Below are 14,139 nucleotides of genomic sequence, written 5' to 3'. Positions count from 1 at the left end.
TCAAAGGTCTAATGATGCACAAACGATAACGAAATACATATCCAATATTCCACAGGGGAAATTTCCTCAGGATCTTTTGTTTCTCTCCCAAATTTGAAAAAGTGGGATAGCTGATGTGGGTTCTGCCATGTGTCCTCTTGTTACAGTGGACAATATCAGTTGTGTACCAACAGCCGTTTACACATACTGTTTTTCCTTTTTTAATAAAATCCTGATTTTCCTCAAGTCTCCATTCTCCTCCCTGTGATCACATGCTTCAAGGGAAGGGGTCTCATTTCCAACCCAAGGTAAGGTCAAACCGTCAACAAGATTCTGTTCCCTGACAGAGAAGGTTTAGGCATGACCTGTGATACCATTCCAGCCAATGAATGATAGGTGAAGGGACATCTGCTGAGAGGCTTCTGATCATAATTTCTTTGCTCATAAAATGGGACACGTAGAAAAATGTTTTCTTCCCTTGAACATAGTCATGAGAGAACCTGGTCATATTTGAATATGACACCTGGGATGGAAGCAACCATGAGAAGAACTGGCCAGAGGACCAATTAACACCCTTAAAATTGCAAGAAGAAAAGATGTAAAGAACCTGGGCCCCCGTTCACCCAGTTAAAACCCAGGACCAAATTCCTTTGAAGTTTTTTTAATTGAGATTAAAACAAAAAAATTTTTTTTCTTATTGTTGAAGATAGCTAAATTGGAGTTTTCTGTTACAGCCCAAAGCACCCCATTATAATTGGTTTCTCGTTTTATGCCTATTCTTGTTACAAATGATCATAAGTGGAGACAAGAGCAAAAAAGGCAATATTGGGCCATCCATTGAAGAATGCAAAAGAGAGTGAAACATTTATTCTGCTGAAAAGTAAGAAGTAATTTAAGTTTCTTCAAAAATGCTTCTAGAGTCCTGCAGGATGCCAGGCAATGATAACGATAAACAAATGAAGAAAGGGTAAGTTAATTAAGAAGACTTTAGAGACATTGAAGAAATTTGGAGATTCTTACCACAGCATGATCTATCTGTGAAGAGTTTTTCTGGGCCCAAAATACCTTTGTCTTAACATAATCACATACCAGGTCTAATGTCACAGGTTCCCAACCTTGATTTCCTGGTACCATCTTTTCTTCATGTGCACTTGAGCTACACACGTTATCCTGTTTAAGAACCAACACCAATTCTCAAGCAAAAATCTTCTAATGATCCAAGTCTCTTCTTCCCACATTTGTTTAGAGAAATGGGACTTGTAAAATTCTACCAGTAACATATCAGTAACATAGCCACAGCTTCAGGAAAACCATTTTTCGCAATAGTTGGCTATGGAAAGGGGTTAACACAGAGAGGATTAACATCTATGCCATGTAAAATCATGGCCCCTGCAACTAATATAACTTCCAGCACCTCATAGGTACTCAGTCAATGTTGAAAGCATAAATGAATGAGTACTTCTTACTATGAAAGGCCCTTTATTACATTATTTCACTGAACTCTCACATCAGCCTTAAACGTAGGTGATGTTAATCTCAATTCACAGATGCCTAAACTGAATCAGAGACCTTAAGTAAATTGCCCAACATTACACATAGCTAACAAATCCAGATTTCAAATCCATGTCTTTTTAATTCTATAGCCAATTCTTTTGCCATGGCTTTTGGAAATATGTGACAAGAAATTTAAGGATTGATTTAATTTTAGATGTTACCCTACATCGTGCATTTGTTTGGTTTTCTTTTTAAAGTAGGGATTATAATTTTGTGAAATATGAACCCTGGCTAATTTGGATTTTGAGATTAGCTGCCACCAAAATATACAGACATGAGTGAATAAATTAAATTAAAATTTCTCCAATTCTTACTTTATGTGGTACACATATATGTGCATCTACTCTCTGATATTTTTTTCAAGAGTGACATTCATCTAAATGAGAAAGCATTCATAATTACACACACACACACGCACACACACACACACACATGTGCGCACATGAGCGCACACAGTGGAAGACCATAGGACTTTTCTAAGGGGAACAAAAGCTAAAGATCCCTGCCTCAACCCATCAGCACCTAACTAACCTAACGAAATGTGTAAATCAACTCTACACATTCGCCTTCTTTGTCTTCAGCACATGGTAACATTTTCACACCTTTCTTCTGCAGTGTCCATAATTTTACACATGAAGAAAGGGATTGTAATAGTTAACAGTTCTTTATTATCAAGGACACAACTTTACGAATGCATTCAAATATGTCTTTCTTTGTAGGCACAGGGATGCTCATATGAGAACCACCTACCCCCACTGTAAGTCTCAGGGTGGTCTGTGTTTGAAAAAACAAGACGGTTTTGTCAATGCTTTTCACCTAATCTAGGCCATTGCTACTTAGAGCTAAAAACTTAGATTTTGCATATTCCAGAGTTAGAAGTCCATTGATAATATGCTTTCTGATAAATTTTAACCTCTGCTTGCTTTAGATGTCTTTGTACAAAATTATTGAGTCATTTTTAATCACCATAAAACATCAGAGAATTAACTTGGAACATGTGGGAAGACATGTGGGTGGAAAAGGAAATCCTATGAAGTGTAAAGAATTTTTTAGTTAAAATTAGCAAGATTATTAATATTTGAAAATTACGAACTCGGCAGGATCACTAAAATGTTTTCATTTTTAAGAGCATTCTATCAGAAACATACTCTGAAAACATATGCAGAACTCAGGACCCATACAGTGAACAGAATTCAAACTGAATGAAGGCATGTATGCCCTCAAAAGATATTTTCATCCTTTTCTAATAGTTTTTTTTCCTTTCTTGCTAATAATTACTGATTCCAAATTTTACTATACAAAACTAAATTCTTGCCAAATTGTACACTTCTGTAATACTCTTAAATTTCCTGTGTGATTTCAAGTGTGTCTCTTTATGGATATGCATGTCTGCATATGTGTACGCTTGTATGCATAATGTAATAATTTAATTCAACAAGTTATGCCTTCAACGACAACAGTATTTGGTTGTTGTAGATCATTGTTTTGTTTTGTTAAGATTTGAGAGTTTCAAGAATCTTATTATTTCAATGAGCCAGTGTTCATAGAGGCACTTTTAACTTTTCTATAAATGAAGGTAAGACAAGGGTTGGATAACTCAAACTCATGGAATAGTCAGCTTAACTAGCATCAGGTAATAGTCTAGGGGCCATGGGCCAATTCTAAAAACCTAATACCTGTGCAAAGAAAGTAGTAAAGAGGTTCCCTTTCTATAAGGTCATTTCTTTTTCACTTGCTTATAGCTCAAGAAGACAGGAATCCCACATTGTCAAGGCTTGACTTCTGAACTTGACTTTTTAATGTCAACAGCTCCCACTCTTCCAACTAATTTTAATGAAATATTATTATAATCTTTCATTAAAGCTCATTTTAATTTTATCTAATGCGGACACTCTAGCTGATGTTCTTGATAGCCAACCAAAGATTAAAACTAAACTGCCATCACTCCGATTATTTTATGTCATGACAAAATACAGTGTATCTTAAACATTCCTTTCAGAGCTGGAAATAAAATTTAAAGTTGGTTCCCAATTCATTTAATTTCATCACTAACTTCAATATCAAGAAAGTAAAATCCACTTGCAACCACATTAGGCTCGTGTGGCCATAGCTCAATAGTTTCTGAGCAGCAGTTCTTAAATGTTTTGGTCTCTAGGCCATAGCAAATGTTTAGAAAATATAGAAGACTTAAAGAGCTTTTATCTATATGAGTTATACCTATAAATATTTACCATATTAAAAATTAACACTGGTAAATTTTAGAATATTTATTATTATTTTAAAATGACAATAATATATAAAATAATGATGATAAATAAACATTATTACTTTTTTTAAAAAACTATATTTTCAAGAAAAAGTCAGCAATTTAGTGAGGAGCATGGCATTTTAAATCTATGATAAATAAACTATTAGTTTTTTTAAAAAGCTATATTTTCAAGAAAAAGTAAGCAATTTAGTGAGGAGCATGGCATTTTAAATCTGGCTTAATAGAAGACAGCTGGATTGTCAGATCAATAGTGTGTCTGTCAGGTGTTCTTCCCAGTAAAGATGGCATTCCATCAAGGAAAATGTTGCTAGTTTAGCTTGCAACTCATACAATCTCACAGTGTTCTTGTCAAGATGACCATTGCACTTCAGTGTGCATACTTCCCATTTTATCACACAAAACACTAAAAAGACAAATGCTCAAGGGTCAAAATTTAATAAAATCAATCCTTTTTAAAGCATTGTCAAAGCAATTCTTAAGTACATCTGGCATTATTACTGTTATCATTTCCCATGAACACATGGCAGTGCTCATTATTTTTTCCTGCAAACACATGGCAGTGAAGTATGACATAACTAGTAACTAGCACAGCTGGGTGCCTCTGCCTTGTTTTGGGCTCAGGCCCCAGCAGTTTACTCACCACTGATTCTGCACCTTCAACAAATGTCCAAATGCCAACATAGTGAAAAGGGCAAATAACATTTTGGCATTATCTTGAAAATAGTTTGGATCTTAGGATCTTTTATAAAGGTTTTTGGATTCCCCAGATGCTGCTGTAGCACATTTTGAAAATTGCTAAATTAGATATTGGGGTAAAGGTTTGGAAAAAAAGAAAAAAAAGACAGTTGTTTTACTAGAAATCTATGAGAACACATAAAAAAAAATAATTCAAGCACAAGCCCTAGTTGGGTAAGAGTGGGTGGCTGTCTTTAATTATCAAAGTGGCGTACTTTGAGAGTTTTGCCTAGAAAGAACAGATATATTAACATATAAAGGGCTAAGCAGCATCTGCAGTTTGAGAGATTGTATCTACCAAATTGCAAGAGAAGAATGAATAGGACTTCAAACCGACACTGGTGCACTGCTGGTTAATGTGAGGCAATGGGCTTGCTCTGCTTTTCTAAGAAAGTTCTGAATATGCATCTCCTATCTCCACGCCCTTGATCCTCCTGAGGGTGGGATAAGGAAGAGTACATAAATCTCAGTATAACTGAAATTGTTGGTGATTTTAATAAAAGTCAATATTCATTTTTTTTTAAATAGAAATGTGACTTGCGTCCTACAGAAAACCAAATAGTTTAATTTAAAAAAAAAAATCTTAGAAAGTAAGAAAAGTGTCATTTTGGTGAATTGGGTAAAATTTGTAAAATCCTAGTATGCAGGCAATTCACATTTCAGACCATAAATCCATTTTTTTAAAGCAAACAAAGACAATAAAAGCTAACAATGACTAGCGCTGCAGTTAATCTTTAGAATTCAATTTATGTCTTGGCAGTTTACTCTGTTTTCGGTGAACGCAGGTTTTTGAAAGCTTTTTGGCTTCAGTTCAGGCAAAAGCAAAACAAGGCTGAAAATGTACCGTATTATGAGACTTTCAGATTGATGCCAAAGACAGCAACTCTCAGCTCATTTATTTTAAAGGTTGTGCATCTGATTATAAGTGTCTTTAATAAGCTTTTTTGGGAACAGAGTAGGATAGGTCTAAACATGGAAAGTAAATGCATCGCTAATGTGTATTGATATTTTAAGAATATTGATAATTCATAACTAGTTTACACAGAAAATACATTACAAAGTATTTGCAAGGTGTTTTTAAGTCTTGTTTGGACCAGTTGTTGATCACTTTATTACTGTTTAATAAGCTATTAAGGAGACAACGTTACTGCAATATAATTGTTTATTAAACCTTTTACAATGAAATGAGCACTTAGAGAGAACTGTCTCTGCTTTATCTTAACCAGTAATTATAATATATTTACCATGTGTTTTCTTATGTCATTGATGCATAGTAAATTGTATGTATCGTGGTTTCGCATTTTACCCATACAAGTGGTTATTTTATAAATGTGTTAAATCTAATTAGAATGTATAGAGCCAAAAATGTATACAGCCACCAATACAAAGCCCTGCCCACCTGGCCATTTGTTGCCTAATTTCATTCTCTTTGCTGCAGAATAGATATTGAGCCATGTTTAATTAGTGGGACTGGGTGGCAGGTTCAAATTAAAAAAGAACTTTTAACCTGAAAATTTTAACCTAGGAAGTTACTGGTGAGAAAAATTTATACACTTTCTGTCGTAGAAGCCAGTATCTTATTGTGTTTGTGTGATTTCATGGGTCAGCCATGCACATATGTGGTCTGACAGACCAACTGGTGCTAATCTTTATAATCCCCAGGGGTCTCAGTAAGCTTCTTGAAGTGATCTTTTCTAGTGTCATATATCTAAGAAGACTGTTCTGAGTAATCATATATGTATTTCATAATGCGTATGATATAAATAAACAATATAGGGAAATAGGCAGGGAGAACCCCAAAGCCTCTATAGAGTATATATTTTTACATGGAAAATTTTAAGGATCCAAATCCCTTAAAAACTAAGTAAATGCAAATGATGGTTCATTACATAGATTTCTATAGTTAGGAAGAAACAAAGCAATCTGGATTTGAATCTCGGCTCTACTTACTAGCTGTGTAATCTTGCAGAAATTACCTCTGAACCTTTGTATCCTGTTCTGTAAAATGAACATAATGATAACATCTACTTCATAGGGTTCTTGTGAAGATGAATTGAATAAAGTGGTCCATGAATTAGTTCTGGTAAATAATAAGTGCTCAATAAACGGTAGCAATTGTTTTTGTTGCTGCCTTTGTAAATCCTGACTTTTCCTTTTGTAATCACTCTGCTACAAAATACTACTGAAGCAAGTGGGGTGTCAAGCAAGAGCTGACATCTCAGTTCTACTAGGGGAGAGGAAGGGGAGCTGGTCTGTGGACACAGGTTCTCCCACCAGGCCATTGCTACTTCAATTGCTCCATTCGCAGTACAGCCCAGAGACAAATACCATCAGACAATAAGGTTTCAAAATTCCTTCATCAGGATGATGGGACAGAGCAAAACAAAAGAAATAGGGTTCAGTGCCTTATTTCTCAAGGTTACCATTTTTGCTCTTCTCCTTGGGTCTTTGAAAGAGCTGATAAATATTACATTTTATTCAGAAGACCATTAATTCAGACTGCTAAGGAAAAGATGCAACTGGTCCCTTTGATCCACGTTCTTGAGGGCTGGCACTACTCTAGAGGCCCCCTGTCAATTGCCTGGAGAGAAAGCCCTAGCTCCAAGATCATGAGTACCTTTGGGACCTGTATACAGAAATAGTGTCTGCTATCGAAAGAACATGTACTTTTGATCTCTTTTTTTCTCCAAGATTTTTCTTGTGAAACATTTTAAACATACCCTAGAGAGACTAGTACAAGTAACCCCCCCAAACCCCTCACCCAGGGTAATTGTTAATATTTGGCCAATGTTAATAATTATCCTCCCTCCCACTTTTTACCCTGGGCTAATAATTATCCACCTCTCGCTTTTTACCCAGCCAGGTTATAATGAAGTTTATACTAGATGTAATGTCACTTCATTGGTAATATATTGGTAAGGTGTCTCTAAAAAATAAGGACTTCAAAAAAATAAGCGATATGATTATTTCAACTAAAAATTAACAGAAATCATTAGTGACTTTTTTGGATATGACACCAAAAGCACAGAAAACAAGAAAACATAGATACATTGAACTACACCAAAACTTAAAACTTCTGTACATCAAAAGGCGTTATCAACAGAGTGAAAAGGCAACCCATAGAATGAGAGGAAATATTTGCAAATCATATATCTGATAAGGAGTTATATCCAGAACTACAACTCTACAATAACAACAACACAACAACAACAACAAAAACAATTAAAAGAAATGGGCAAAGGACTTGAATAGACATTTCTCCAAAGACAACATACAAATGGCTAATAAGCACATGAAAAGATGCTTAACATCATGTTAAGGAAATGCAAGTTAAAACCACAATAAGATACCACCTCATACCCATTAGAATGGATATTAAAATAAGAATTAAAAAAAACAAAATAACAATATAAGTGAGGATATAGAGAAATTGGAACCTGCATACACTGTTGGTGAGAATATAAAATGGTACAGTCGCTACGGAAAACAATAGAGTAGTTCTTCAACAAAATTAAAAATAGAATTACTATATGACCCAGCAATTCTACTTCTGTGTATATACTTAAAAAAATTGAAAGTAGAATCTTAAAGAAATATTTGTACACTCATGTTCATAGCAGTATCATTTACAATAGCCAAAAGGTAGAAACAATCCAAGTGTCCATCGACAGATGAATAAACAAAATATGATATATACATACAATGGTATATGATTCAGCCTTTAAAAGGAAGAAATTCTAACACGTGCTACAGCACAGATGAACCTTGAAGACATTATACTAAGTAGAATAAGACAATCACAAAAGGACAGATACTCATGTGATTTTATTCATATGAAGTACCTAGAGTTGTCAAACTTATAAAGACAGGAAGTAGAACGGTGGTTGCCAAGGACTGAGGAACAGAGAATGAAGAGTTAATGTGTAATGGGGACAGAGTTTCAATTTTGCAAGATGAAAAAAGTTCTGGAGATGGATGGTGGTGATGATTATACAATAATGCAAATGCACTAAATGCCACAAAATTATATACTTAAAAATGGTTAAAACGAAAAATTTTATCTTATGAATATTTTACGACTATTTTTTAAATTTCTAAAAATTGAAAAAGTCAAAAATATCAAATACCCAGCCACTGTTCAAAATTTCCCAGTTGTCTCATAAATGTCTTTTTTTTTTAGTTAGTTAGTTTGTTCAAATCAAGATCTATACATTAAATGTAGCTGATATGCTTCTCACGCCATTTTTGATCTATAACTATTCTTACCTCCTTTACACTCTTGCAATTTATCTATCGAAGAAACTAAATCATTCATCCTGTAAAAATTCCCATATTTTGCATTTTGCTGATTGCATCCATATGATTCTCTGTCTCCTGGATTTTCTGTAAATTGATTATTTTTTTTCTAGAACAATGCTATCCGATAAAATTTTCTACAATGATGGGAATGTTTTATATCAGCACTGTTTAATACAGTAGCCACTAGCTACCTGTGGCTTTTGAGCACTTGAAATGTGGCTGCTGCTGAGGAACTGAATATGCGTTTTAAGTAATTTAATTTTAAATATTTTTTTAAAGCCGGGTCTAAAACAGCACAGTCCTATAGACTTGATCAGAATCAAGATCTTTTTTTGTTCAAGAAGCATTTTTGATGAGATATCTCAGTGACTTGATGTTTGGTGCAAAATGCAAAATGATTTAGCATTAAGTTCCTCTCTCATTGTGTATGTTCAGAAAGGCACGCAGCAGCCCTATTTGTCACGGGCAGTAGCAGCATGGACAATGGGAGAGAATTTGGCTTTGTAGTGCCTTAGAACAATGTTTAGACCCTAGCACTGGGCTGTCCAAACTGTGTGACCTAGGGCAAGTCATTTATGTGTCCCAAACCTCGGTATTCTCATCTGTAAAATGGAGATAACTTCCCACACTGCAAAACTTGCACTGACTGCATCACAGTAAAGATGTCCTATATGGACGATCTCTGCAGGTGGAGAAGATGATAAGAATGATTCAGCAGGTTTTTTTAGGCAGAAAGTAAAAAGTAAATTTTAGTTAATGTCTTTTGTAAGATGTAAACATTGTTAAGGATGATCTTTAGGCATGTGGCAGATGTTAATTAGTGTAATTGAGAAAGGAAATCTTAGAACAGGTGTTCACAGAGAATGAGGCAAATGCGAAGACTGAGTCGGTGTCATTTGTGAAAACAGAAATCTCCTTTTTAAGGCATTTTGCACATAGGTAAATGGAAACTATGTAGTTTATTCTATATTTATTGGGCACTTGGTACAACCTAGATCTTTCTATAGATCTAAGAAGTGGGGTTAATTCACAACTAATTCTGTTGATATGAGTGCTATAGTATTTTTAAAAGTATAAATCATAGTGTGATTATAACTGTAGAAATAAAATACGATCCAATGTATATGCTGGAAGAAAATAATTATATGTGCTAATAGTAGTTATCTTTAAGTAGTAGATTAAAGTAATTCTTCTTTCCTATTTTTCTGTATTATTCAGATTCTTGACATTAAATTGTACATCACTTAAAAATATTTCCTAAATGCTTTTTTATTTTTAAAAAAAGGCAGGGTTGGGGGGGTCCTGTCTGAAGGTAACTAGCTCAACTGGCCTCATCAAAGAAAAATGCTCCCTGTCCAAGAGGTCCACACGGGGTTTTTTTGGAATGCAACATAGTCATTAACACCTTCAAGCTAGGAATGGGGGTCAGCAAATAAGAATTTAGTCCTGACAACTAGCAGATGTCCTTCTTGTAGTGGGAGGAGGATGCCAAAGCGTTAAGGGTTGAACTGTGGCTTCTAAAACTTCGCATGTTGAAGTTCCAACCCCAGTACCTCAGAATGTTGCCATTTTTGGAAATAGGTTCTTCGTACAGATAATCAATGCAACAACCTACCTGCAAGCACATACTGCATTTAAGCATTCCAATCAGAAATGGGTTTCTCTTGGTTGCTGACTTATCTGGGGAGAGGCAGCTCTCTGACACCTTCTTAGTACCTCAGCACTTCCTGAGCGTCACACACTGCACTGGGCTTTAGGAACACCTAGATCCACATCAAAGGTGTTCTCTCTCTGTAGATGCTCACCACCCTGTAGAAGTAACAAACAGATACTCAGCTTATTATCATGCATGTAACGAGCCCCATCTAGCAGTTGGAGCAAAATAACTCTGAATGCCTCTGCATCATGAGCCTGTGAACTCCTCAAATTCCTACGAACTTCCGCTCGGAATAAATTAAGAATAAATAGCTTTCCAGTGCTTACACCAAATAAACCCAAATATGCATAATGGCTCAAACACAACAGAAATAGTCTTGTCACATGACCCAGCAAGTACACCACCCTTGCGCATTTACCCCAGAGAAAGGAAAACCTACATTTATGCAGAATATTGATCACACATATTCATGGCAGCTGATTCACAATAGCCAAAACTGAAAACTACCCTAAAGTCCTTCAGTGGGTGAGTGGTTATACAAACTGTGGTCCATCTGTACCCTGGAATAATACCCAGCACTAAAAAGGAACAAACTATTGATGAACCTCAAGGGAATCAGGCTGAGTGGAGAAAAAGCCAGCCTTAAAAAGACGTGTACTATATATTTCCATCTACACATTTTGGAGATAACAAAATGAGTTGGAGAACAGATTCCTGGTTGTCAGGGGTCAGGGAGGGGAAGAGGGCTGGGTATGGGATGGGGGAAGCCTTAGGGACCGAGATATGGATCTTGATTGTGGTAGCTGTTACTGGAAGCATCACGCAAATAAAATTGCACAGAACTCTGCTTGCATGCATGTGAGTGTATGAGCACACACGTCTAAAAGGAAGAAACTGAAAAATTTCTGTGGATTTGACTACTGTCAACTTCCTGGTGTTGATATTGTGCTAATGTTATACAAGGGACCTTCCTATACATGTGTTTGCAACTTTCTGTGAATCCGTAATTATTCAAAATAAAATGTTTTTAAAAAGTAAGCAAGGAGGTAGAGGGCTCTGCCAAGGTATAAAGCAAGCACGGGTTCATCCTAGGAAAACTGCTTTTTTCGATGAGGTTAAAACACGCATCCTATACGGTCTCAAAGTGCATGAATTGTAGGTGTGCTGCTCTGAATTTCTGCATCGAATTACACTCATGTAATCACCTTAAAACCTTACAATGTTCCCTTCTGCCTCCCCATTTATTACTGGGCCCCTCAGAGAAACCCCACTCTGACTGGAGCAAAATCAGAGACTGGATGCGTCTTTGCCTGACTTCTTCCATTTAGCATGTTTGAGCTTTGTCCACTTGGCGGCATGTATTAATCATTTGCTCTTTTTTATTCTTAAATTGAATTCCATTGTAGGAACACACCACATTTTATTTAGCCACTCCCCAGTCAATGCACATTTGGGTTATTTCCCTAAACAAGTTGGGGCATTGGGGATGCTTATCTTTAGCTTGAAGAAATACTGCCGAACAGGTTTTCAAGGTGATTGCCCCGACTTACACCAAGAATTAATGGGTATGTGTGTATGTTTCTGAATAGGACACATGTTTCTATGGTTCAACATCAAAACAATGTAAAAAAAAAAAAGTGAAAAGTGTTATAACCCACCCCACCTGCCCTATTCTCTAACATTTTCATTAGTTTCCTATGTATTCTGCCTGGGTTTCTTTGTGTAAACAGTAGGAAATATAAATGTTTATTCTTATTTTCTCTCCATTCCTTACACAGAACATAGCATTCTATACATACCTTTCTGCACCCTGCTTTCCCACTAAACATTGTGTTCTGGAATTATTTTCTTATTTCTGGTAGAGAACTTTCTCATTCATTTTTACAGCTCCATATTTCATTTGTAATAAGTTATATCTTTAATCTATCGACCATTTAGATTATTTTCAATTATTTCATAATTTGCACAAGGTTGCGATAATCTTTTGCATACGTTTTGCACATGTGAAGGTATATCTTTAAGATAAATTCCCAGAGGTAGGATTACATCTGAAATTTTAATAGATATCATGAAATCGCACTTTAGCAAGCACTCCCACAAAAAAATATGTGTACTTTTTCTCCAGCCCACAGAGCATATTGTCCAAATTTTGGATTTTTGTCAGGCTCATAAGTGAAAAATGGTATCTTGGTAAGTTGAGCATCTTTTCATGCATTTAGCAGTCATTTGCATTCCATTTTCTGGGGACCAATTTGTTCACTTCCTTCAGTTCCTTTACCCATTTTTCCTCAAGGTCTGTTCTTTTTCTTACTGATTTGCTACTTTACACGGTAGTAAAATTAATCCTTTGTGATATAAGTTGCATTTCTTTTAATTACAGTTGAAGTTATGTGTCTTAATTAATTTCCCCAACCCAAGTTATAAAGGACTTTGCCCATGATTTATTCTAGTATTTGTATGGTTTCTTTTGTTTATGTTTAATGTTTTGATCCATTTGGAGTCTGTTCTAAAGCACGGTGTGATATGTAAACCCAAATTATTTTTTCCAGTTGGCTTTGCAGTTATCTCGGAACTGTTTGTCCTTTGACTTGAGATGTTACCTTTATTAAATACAGTCATCCCTCAGTATCTTTGGAGGGTTGATTTCAGGACGCACTCAGATACCAAAATCCTGGATGCTCCAGTCCCTTATATAAAATGATGTAGTATTTGCATATAGCCTACATACATCCTCCCATTTACTGTAAATCACCTCTAGATTACTTATAATACCTAATATGATGTAAATGCTGTGTTGTTTGGGGAACAAAGACAAGAAGAAGAAGCCTGTACATGTTCAGTACAGATGGCAGCCACCTTAGGCCTAACTACACAGTACATGTCTGCAAAAACGTACTTTTGTTGAGTTCATATTGCATTTATACGATAACTTGAAAGAATTTCTATGTTTTTGGTGTTGCAATTTCCTATTCCAGAAAATTGTATCTTTCTCTTTGCACAAGTCTTTGTTTACTTTTGTATTTCTAGTTTTTGTTGTTCTAGCTAATGATAATGCTTTTATTTGTGTGTGTGTGTATGGTGGTAAATGGGGGTCTTCTATTTTACATTCTATTTTGTTGTACCTATAATGGATATTGATTTAAGAAAACTGGGCTGGACTCTTCAAAAATGACAATACCATGAAAGCCAAAAAAATTTTAAAAAGGAAAAAATAAAACAGATGGGAAGACCATTCGAATTAAAGTGTGTGATTCTTGTTTGGTTCTGTATTTTTGAAAACCTTTGTTAGAAAGAACATTTTGGGGGCAATTGGGGAAATTAGTGTATGGACCGTATAACTAGATGTCAGTACCGAATCAAGGGTGATTGATGGGTTGGGTGTTGTGGTTTTGCAGGAGAATGCCCTTGTTTCTAGTCAATGACGGAGTGTTGGGTGAAGGATTGCCAGTCTGCAATTTAGTTTTAAATAATTTAACATCAAATGATAACAGGCCAAAACTGCACATACACGACTCACACAGAAGTATACACACACGGAGAGAGATGCACACTTGGAAAACTGTTAACAACTGGTGAATATAAAGTGTTCATTGCTTTATTCTCTCAGTTTTTTTTTTTTTTATAAGTTTGAAATTTTTTAAAATAA

This window comes from Pteropus alecto, unplaced genomic scaffold (assembly GCF_000325575.1).
Source record: "Pteropus alecto unplaced genomic scaffold, ASM32557v1 scaffold13, whole genome shotgun sequence".
NCBI lineage: Eukaryota > Metazoa > Chordata > Mammalia > Chiroptera > Pteropodidae > Pteropus > Pteropus alecto.
The sequence above is the reverse complement of the archived record's forward strand: the minus strand, read 5'-3'. Positions refer to the sequence as shown.